The sequence below is a fragment of the Martes martes genome (assembly GCF_963455335.1).
Source record: "Martes martes genome assembly, chromosome: 5".
In the NCBI taxonomy this organism is placed as follows: Eukaryota; Metazoa; Chordata; class Mammalia; order Carnivora; family Mustelidae; genus Martes; species Martes martes.
The window spans coordinates 124172813-124181960 of NC_137892.1; the positions used below are offsets into that span (position 1 = coordinate 124172813).

At 55.7% G+C, this 9148-nt stretch overlaps 1 protein-coding gene across 3 annotated transcripts in view; it reads right to left on the reverse strand.

Annotated features, from left to right (window-relative positions):
- NDST1 (N-deacetylase and N-sulfotransferase 1) overlaps window positions 1-3256 on the reverse strand; it is a 58709-nt gene extending 55453 nt beyond the window's left edge. For 2 of the 3 annotated variants that reach the window (XM_080803984.1, XM_080803987.1), the window contains exon 1: window positions 3081-3256. The gene's annotated coding sequence lies outside the window, so the exon portion shown is untranslated. Of the gene's footprint in view, window positions 1-2634; window positions 2716-3080 lie in introns of those variants that run through there. The other variant, XM_080803985.1, reaches the window with a different exon arrangement.
- Between the last annotated feature and the right edge of the window lie 5892 nt (window positions 3257-9148).

Genomic DNA, 9148 nt, shown 5'->3' on the forward strand with positions numbered 1-9148 from the left:
AATGTTCCATTTCACGTAAAGCACGTCCAAGTCCTCCAAACAGTCCAGATATTTCAAGCCATACCCAAAACCAAATTCCAAGCCAGCAGAAGTCTGCCCAATCTCTAGGGACTTGCAGGCCTGGCTTTGGTCCCAAAGTATGGAAGACAGGTCGAGCAGGCCCAAAGCCGAGGGCAGTCAGAGCTCAGGGCTGCTAAGACTAGAGCCCGTTTCTATGTTTCTCAGATGCAGATGTCTCCGCTGGCCTCTGGGCCAACCCCCCTTCTGCGATTCCATATTCAACCGCATCCTCAGCTTGTGATTTCAAACTGTTTCCCGCATGCCTCTTGCCATCCTGTCCTGCTCGCTGGCTTCATCCCTTCACCTGTTGATTCTCCCAGAGGCCTCTCTTCCTGCTCTGATCCGGACGGTAAGGACCATCTAGCCACATGCCAAGGGTCGTTCCCAACCCTCAGAACTCCTTTCAGCCATCCAGCCCCTCCCCTCTCTGCCCCGCATTTCTCAGTCCCCTCAAAGTCCAGGTGGTAGCGGAATTTCCACTCTTGTTCCTATAGGCTAACGGATCTGTCGGCCCAGGAAGATCCCCTATTTGTGGAGTCTAGCAAAGGCCTACAGACCCTCAAATCCCAGATCTAGCGTTGGCACAGCCCTCAGAGCAGCTAGAAAAGTAATGCACAAACTTGCATCTCCCAAGAACTTTCATTACCTACCGCACTTCATTGTTTTAAGACGTCATGTGTTATTTAGCAAGTTGTTTCCCACTTAAAAGAGATTACTCAAGGCTCCCAATCAGAGCCCCATGAGCAGTCATGAGATGGTACCCCCACTAAAAGATTGGGCCAGCACAGGGCACTGAAGCCCATGGAAGTCTGGGTCACCCCACACATTGACTCACAGGCCCACCCTATGTCCCAGGCTCAGAAACCCCATACACACATGCATTGTCCAACAGGATTCTGTAATCCTGACACTGGCTCAAAGTCCACCCATCATTACTGTTCTCAGGGACCTTTGCGGCTGGAACATCTAGGACAGCCCATTAGCTCAGCAATAAGGACCCTGCCGCTGATTCACTCAAGAGGACACCTAGGCATAAATCCCTTGGCCTTAATTCTCTCGCCACCCCAAGGGCTCCACTTCTTGGCCCTACCTCTGCCCCCGGCGGATCTGAAAGTGACCTGGCCTGAATGGAGATGAAAGACTCTGCCGTCCCCTGGGTGCTGGGGAGAGGCCTGTTGACAAAGCCACCAGCTGTCCCTAGCTGGAGCCAAGGAGACCGGCTCCTCCCTGCACCACCCGCACTGGGAGAGCATTCCGGCCACGGGCCCAGCCAGCATCAGAAGTTGGACCATCATAGGGCTCCAGTGGACGTCCCTTCTGCTCCAGCTGCCCACAATAACAAGAGCCAGGACACCAGACCTCACGCTGCACCAGCACCAGGCAGAAGGAGCATCACCTAGGGATAAGGGTAATGGGGAAATGGGACAAGTGTCCTCATAATTTGAACTGAAAATAACATGAGCTCATAGTCACAGCAGGACCTTATAGAGCTCTGAGGCTGGGGGAGGAGAGTCAAATCCAAGCTCCTCTGCGTCCCACCTGTGTGACCTTCACCATCCTGGGCCTCAGTTGCCCCCTTAGTGAAATGCAGCTAATAGTCAAGTGGGAGAACTGAATAAAATAATGTATGTAGAACAATTAGCCCAGTGCCTGGCACATAGTAAACATGCAGTAAATACTTGTTGAATATAAACATGCCACCGTTTACTAACATACCACAGGCTCTCATTTCATCCTTATTCTAGAAGATACTATATTTTCCCCATTGTACAGGTAAGGAAACTGAGGTGAGGGGAAGGTAAGGAACCAGCCCAAGGTCACAGAGCTGGGAAGCGACGGACACCAGGTCAGTCTGGACCTCAGACCAGGGGGCCGTACTGCCAGAGGCCATTCTGAATGATTGGGGGCTGGTGGGGAGGAGTACAGGGCCGGGGCTAGACTGGGGGTGGGGTTCTGAATCCCCTGGGCCTGGCGTGGCTCCTAGCTGACCCGTGTGCTCGAATCCAGGAAAGCCGAGCCAGGAGGCCAGTCCCCAGATTCCCGGCCTGTCCCAGAGCCCACGCGTCCACCGGCGCCCCCTCCTCACCCCGTCCCAGAGCGCTCAAGAGCAGCGTTCAACACGGAGGCTCCTGGCTGCGTGAAGCTGGGGGAGGAAGGGAGTTAGAGACCAGGCCGCGCACAGTCCCGAGAAAACCGGTCCGGCTGCCTCTACCCTGCCCGGAGCAGGGACCCGGCCTCTAACCCCCCTCCCTCGCCAGACAAAAGTTTCCCCTGTTCGGGAGGAGGGGAGGGGGAGGGGGCATTCCTCGTGAGTGACATTATCCGTGACCTACAGCTGCCGCGCTGCCCTCGCCCGCACCCTGGCCTGCCCCCGGCCCCCGCTTGGCCCCCCACCCCTTTGTCCTCCACCCGGGTGCGCCGGGCCCCGGCAGACTCGGCTCGCCCGCCCGGCGCCCGCCCGCACTAAACTTGCGCCGGCGGCCGCCTGGGCCCCGCGCGGCCTGCACGCCCGGCTCGGGCCCCGCCGGCCCGGCGACAGGGGACTGGCTGGCCCCGGCCCTCCCAGCGTCTTACCTGCCCAGGCTGGGGCGCCCCCCGGGGGAGGAGGCGCTCCCGGAGAGCCGCGGGACGCCTGGGTTCCCCCCCGGCCGTGCGGGCGCCGCGGGGCTCTGGCCCCGGCTGGGGTTAACCCCTCGCCCGCCGCCTCCCACCCCCGCTCCACGCCGCAGCCGCCGCCACCGCCCGCTCCGCCTCCCGCTCGCTGTCCCCCTCCCCCTCCCGCCCGGTGCCCAGCCCCCAGTCCCGGCCCCCTGCACAGCTATGGGGCAGCTCGCAGTCCCTCCCCGCCCCCCCCACCCCGCCCCGCGGTCTCGCGGCGAGGAGGTGGGGGTCTCCCCGAAGACTGGAAGTTGGGGCGCGCTACCATGCGCCCCGCAGGCCGGTGGGGCACAGAGGGGCGAGCCCACGCGCCCAGGGCCCCCGGCGCGTCTCCCCTTCCCCTCGCCCGCCGCGGTGCCTACCTCCCCGAATCGCAGCCGTGGGAGCGGGGTTCGATCTCGTGATGGAGCGTGGGTGCCGGCCGGAGATCGGCTCCGGAGGCCCGGCGGCCGGCGGGCGTGCGGCGAGCGCCCCGGGGCGGGGGCCGGGGCGGGACCGGGCGCTGCTATCGGGGCTGGATTTCTCGGCTTCCACCCGGATTCTCCCTCGGCTCTCCCGGCCGATTCGGTGCTGCTCGGCGACCACGTGACGCGGGCTGCCTTTGACCCCTGTCTCCGAGCGGGTAGGGGGCGGGGGCCGGAGGGGGTGTCAGATGCGGGACCCACGAGGGCCCCCGGCGGCTGCCCGGCGTCCCGGAGGCGGTGACCCCCGGGGAAACAAAGCCCGGGGGAAGCCAACAAGTTATTCGAGGTCAAAGAGGGAACAGCGCTGGGGGTCGGAGAGGCTTCGGAGAAAATGAGGGAGACAAAGACCCGCGCTCGCCGCGCCTCCGGGGACCCCGGGGAGCGCCCTGGCCGGGGCCGAGGGGGGCCTCCGGACTCTGACGCCGCTGGGCTTATGACAACCTCCAGGACCTCCCCAGACGGCTCCCCCCCAACACACAACCCGGTCTCTCACTGAGTGACCCCTCCTGAGCTCCTGGGCAGGCCTTCCCCACCCCACTCCACCCCACCTTTGCCCCCGACTCTCGAAAACCCCTTTATTTCCTTTATCATGATTATCTGGTTCATTTACTGGTCTCATTGTTTACTAGGATGTCATCTCCCCCAACAAGTTGTTCCCAGCTGAATCCCCAGCGCCTGGCCTCGAACTGGCAGATGAAGGGGTGGATGACCTTTAACAGATTTCTTCTCCCACTAAGCCTCAGTTTCCCACCCCCAGTGTCATTTCAACCATCTCAAGGACCCTGCAAGTTTGGCAAGACTATAGTAGCCATCCTCATTAAATGGATGGGGACAATGAGGCCCAGAGAGATGGGATGATTTCTGGGAGTCTCAGAGAGAGCTGAGTGGAGTCTGTTCAGATCTGACTGCTCTAAGCAGAAGAGCTTTTTGCCCTCTGTGAACCATCCAAAACAAGAAAAGATGGGGTGGGGGGGAGGGGGCGATTTGATTAGTGAGCCTTGAGGATCTTGGTAATGTTGGGGGCCCCTTACCTGGAGATCCTGTCTCTGTGGACCTTGAGTGAGGCTGGGGCAAATTTGGAAAACAATAGATCGGTAGTTTCCTAAGGACCTTCTGAGGTTCAAGATTGACTGCAGGAACAAAGTTGAAAAAGCATATAAGCAACCAGAGCAAAGCCAAGAGAGGTAGAAAGGCCGAGCTGTCCAGATGACAATAGGAGAGACTCGTCCTCATTCCCCTAAAGAGTAACTTTGTCCTGGGGAAAACAGGTTTTCAGCCAGCCCACTTATGTCTTGGGGGGTGGGGGGGAGATGCTGAGGCCTGAACAAGAAGCTGTGCCCAAGTAACAGCTTTGGAAGGAGTACCATCAGAGAGGAATGAGCCTATAGTGGTGGTCCCAAGCCCCAACGGCTAGCCATTGCAAAGAGGGGTTTGTGACTTAGTGCACACTCCAGTCCTGCCACCAGTCTGGCCAGGGAAATCAGGATCCACCAGCAAATTATCCTATAGAGTCTATATTCCTGTCCTCAATGATCTAAAAGTCCTTGAATATGCTCTGAGTCTTAGGCAGGTTAAACAAGCCCCCTAGAACCTTACTCATGCTAATCTCTGCTTTAGAAGACCATTTCCATCCACATGAGGTCCTGTGAGCATCTTATCTGTGCCAGGCACTGAGGTCCTAGTAAGGGAGAAGCAGGGTTGAAAGAGACATGGGTCTACACTCAAGAGGGATATAGACATGTTTGGAGGTGATCGGCGTGCCCCTCCCTGTGTCCAGGGGCTGGCTACGCGGAGTGCCTGCTGGAGAGGCCCAGGGCAAAAAGTGCTATGCCTTACAGTAAGAGGGGAGCAAAAGGAGGGAGCTTTGGGGAGAGGCAGCATTGGAGCAAGGTCGGGAGGAATGGGTGGGATCAGGGTGGGGAGAGGAAATGCTCTGCACAAGGAACAGCCTGTGCAAAGGCCCCATGGAAAGTGCTGGGGGAAAGCTGAGTGTTGTGTGGGTGGGAGGTAGGGGGCAAGAGGAGAAGGGCGGAGATAGCAGGAAGGACAGAACGAGCAAGAAAACTGGAGAGGTGAGTTAGGAGCAGATTATAGGTGACCTCTTGGGAGAAGCTCCATAGATCGGACATTCTCTTGAGAGCCTGGTGGAGCAAGAAGGCTCTTAAGAAAGTGAAGGAGGTGATGGCCAGGCTGTGGGAGGCCCAGGGGAAGGGAGGCCAGTCAGGTCGCAGTCCTCGTCCTCCTGCCCAGGCTGACTGAGATCTGGCATCTCATCAGTGGAATAAAGCATTTGGGAGGCAGCAGCGAGCAGGCCTCAAGGCCCCCGAGCTCAAAGTCACCCAGAAAGGAGACAAGGCCCAGGCCCCACCCAGAGAATTTACCTCCACGGGACTATGAGCAGCTGACCTGCATTTCTAACCACACCCAGGAAGTTCTGAGGAAGACTGTCAAGATGCCGGTTCCTCCATGCCTTCAGGATCCACTCACACCTCTCAGAGCTTCCGGGATTTTCTCTGCACTGACAACTCCCCCTGCCCAGATCCTCTCCTCAGCCCCAGGTGACCTCTCCCCTGCCCGCTTGATAGGTCCTCTGGTTGTCCCAAGGTTACCTTTATCCGATTCCACAAGTCAGAGGCTTAACTCATTTCTTCCACCCAGATCTGCTTCTCCCCCTTCTCCTGTGGCCCCAGCTCACATTTCCAGTCCAGAAATCTGACACTAGCCCCTTGTCCCCACATCCCATCCGAGAGTCAGTCTCTTGGTTCTGCCTCCAGATTCTTTTTTTTTTTTAATCTAATGCAACCCCATTTCTTCTTCTTCACCATTGCTGCCCTAGTCCAAGCTGCCATCTTGTCTCCGCCGTCGTCCATGTTCGTCGTCTCTTAATCGCTCTCTCTCCCTCCCTCCCACTTTGCTCCCTCTGATGCAACCTTGTCATTCTCATTTCCCACTTAAAACACGGCTTACCATTAATCTTAGGATAAATTCCCTGCCCTAACGTCCAGCCTCACCTCTCATCCGAAATGGTACGCCCCACCTTCCCCTTTACCTGATTAATTCCTTGATAAGAGCGAGGACTCAGCCCGACAGCTGGCTTTGAATGCTGCCCTTTCCACGTACAAGCTGTGTGACCTTGGGCCTGTTTGTCAAAGTTTCTGTGCTCAGCTTCCTTATCTCTAAAATAGGGACAATAATAGTATTGTAGTTGGGGGGGGGGGAATTAAATGAGTTAAAAATGTCAAGCCCTCAGGGTTGTCTCTGTTCCAGGATGACCGGCATATACAAGTGTTAGTTAAGTGTTAATTGTGATCTTTTAGATTTCAGGCTAAATTTCCTTTCTTCCTGGGGCTTTCCCTACGCCCCTAATCCAGACCAGTCTTCCTGGTCTACATGCCACATCCCCTCTTCATCCCCTTAGCTACTTGTCCCCTGCCCATCTCTCCCCCTAGAGTGTAAGCTCTGTGTGGGCAGGCCCTCGTTTGTCTGGACACCACTGAGCCCCATGGCTCTGCTCAGCCCAAGGCACAGGGTAGGCAACTTGCACACATTGGTGAACGAAACAGAGGAAATGAAATTTAGCATTTAGCACCAGATACATACTGTCCACCTACGAAATGCTCATCAATGGTACTTTGTTCATTTATTTATTCCACTTTTTTTTTTTTTAGAGGAATAGGGCACTGTGCCCTGGAAAGTGGGAGGTGGGGAGGGAGGAGTGTAGGGGAGGAGCAAAGGGAGAGGGAGAGAATCTCAAGCAGACTCCGGGAGCCAGAGGCAGGACTTGCTGTCACCACCTTGAGATCAAGACTTGAGCCGAAATCAAGAGTCAGATGCTTAACCGACTGAGCCACGCAGGTGCCCCTATTTGACATTTTTTTAGTACCTCTCCTGTAGTCTTCCTCATCCCATTCTTAGTGGGGAGGCCAAGCGGAGGGACACAGAGATGAACAAGACAGAGGTGGCTCCTGCCCAGGAGGAATGCACAGTCCACTGCAAAGAGGACAAGTCAACGCAATAGTCTTGTGTTGTTACAATTTTGTTCCCCTCCCCCCACCAGAGGTCTTTGAAACAACAAAAAGTGCAAAGTAACTAAAAACAGACACAGTTGCTGACTGTAGCCAGCATCCCCAGTTCCTAGCAGGGCTGTCTTCAGAGTGGGAAGGGAGGTAGGTCCTGTCCTAAGGGCATTCGGGCCTCCACTCCTCTTCCTCTGTCCAGAGACCTCTTACTCAGCCTTCAAGGCTCCTCTTAAGCAGCAGCTCCCCCAGGAATTCTTCCTGTTCCTGCACGGGCTCTTTACCGGCCCCCGTCATGGCTTTAGTGATTTTCTAGGACTGTAGTGGGATTTGTCAAGGACAATCCAAATTCCATGTCATTTGCTTCTTTAAAAAAATAAAAGGTGATTCAATGAATGTGTAACTACATGTGATTTCATGTTTGGACTTCAGTGGAGGCAGAAAATAGCCTCTGTCCCACCACGTGACCTGATTTGTGGTTTGGAGAATACAGCCACCGTAATTACAGCATTGACCACATGGTGTAACAGTTTCCTCCCTCTCCCTCCTCTCTCTCTCTCTCTCTCTCTCTCACACACACACACACACACGTGCGTGTGCACACAAACACACATAGTTGAGTTCTTCCTGGCAGATCCTGATAATCTCTTAAACAAATAAAGGAGAAAATCTGTGAAATGGGCAGATTATCCATGCTTCAGATGGGCAATGGATCTAAAATGTTCTGGAAACCAAGCAAAGATTGTCTGAGGTGGGGATAGGAGAAATTAATTACACGTTCTGGTGCATGCCACCAGCTTTCTGTTTGTTACTCAGCAACCCAGGCAGCCTGAAGCTCAGAAAGGTGAAGCACCTTCCCCCAGGTCACCTGGACAGGAGTGGCAGAGATTTCCAATCCAGGGCCATCCAACCAAAGACTGAGTGTCACTAACCACCCACAGGTGCCACGAGCCCCCACATTGTCCAAGACCACCTAGGTTCTGTGCTCCCTCCCCTCACTTCCAGGCGTTAAACTCCCATCCTTCCCCCGCTGTAAACCCACTTTAATCACAGCTGCTGGTGCTGTGTTGGTGCAGCTGTTTGAAGAGTACTTGCAGCTGGTTTCCAGAGCACTCCCACCTCCAGGGCCAGGTTTCTTTCCTGATTCAGGCAGAACTTAAAGACACGTGTCACGCCTTCCCCAGACCATCCCTCACTTTCTAGAGCGGCCACTGGCCCATGGCTCACCTAGCACAGTCCCTTTCAAATGAAGTACTTTTCCTTTGTTTGGGAGACATTCTGAAAACCAAGTCCTGGGGACCACGCAGCAGTCCTGGGAGGTGGACATGGTAGAGATTTTTCACTCCCATCTTGCAGATGAGAAAATGGAGATTTAGCTAACCTGGAGAAGATGTCCACAGGGGGGCAAAAAGGCCGCACCGGTCGCTACCCAGGACCTGCAGACCACCTGCCCGCAGGCTTCCAAGTCCCTGGAGGGTTCGTCTGGCTCATAGAACAGATAGAACAACCCAGGAGGGTGAACAAACACCTTCACAATGCCCACACCAGGCGGTAATGGCTTCTGCAAACAAATGTAAATCACTTAATTTCCCTTTTTACTGTGTTCATTGTGATGCACCAATTACAACCTGGTGAAAGAAAAACACGCAAAGACTTGTGGTCTCTAAATGATGTCACTGCAAAGGCTCAAAGTCCCCTGAGGGCAGGGCAGGGTCCCGCGCTGAGTTCATGCCCTGCCAGCCGAGTGGAAGGCTCAGCCGCCATCAAGATGGCAGGTGCCAAGGGCCTGGAGGGACTGTTCTTTCCCAGACTTCTCTGCTGCTGGTCAGAGGTGCTCTGCCTGGCCTTGCCCTTACCCCGAGGCCCCATTTCTCATCCACTCCTCCACTCTCTGGCCTCCTCATTCTTCAGTTCTCTTCACTTGATCCCCTGGAGCTAAATACTTCTAAC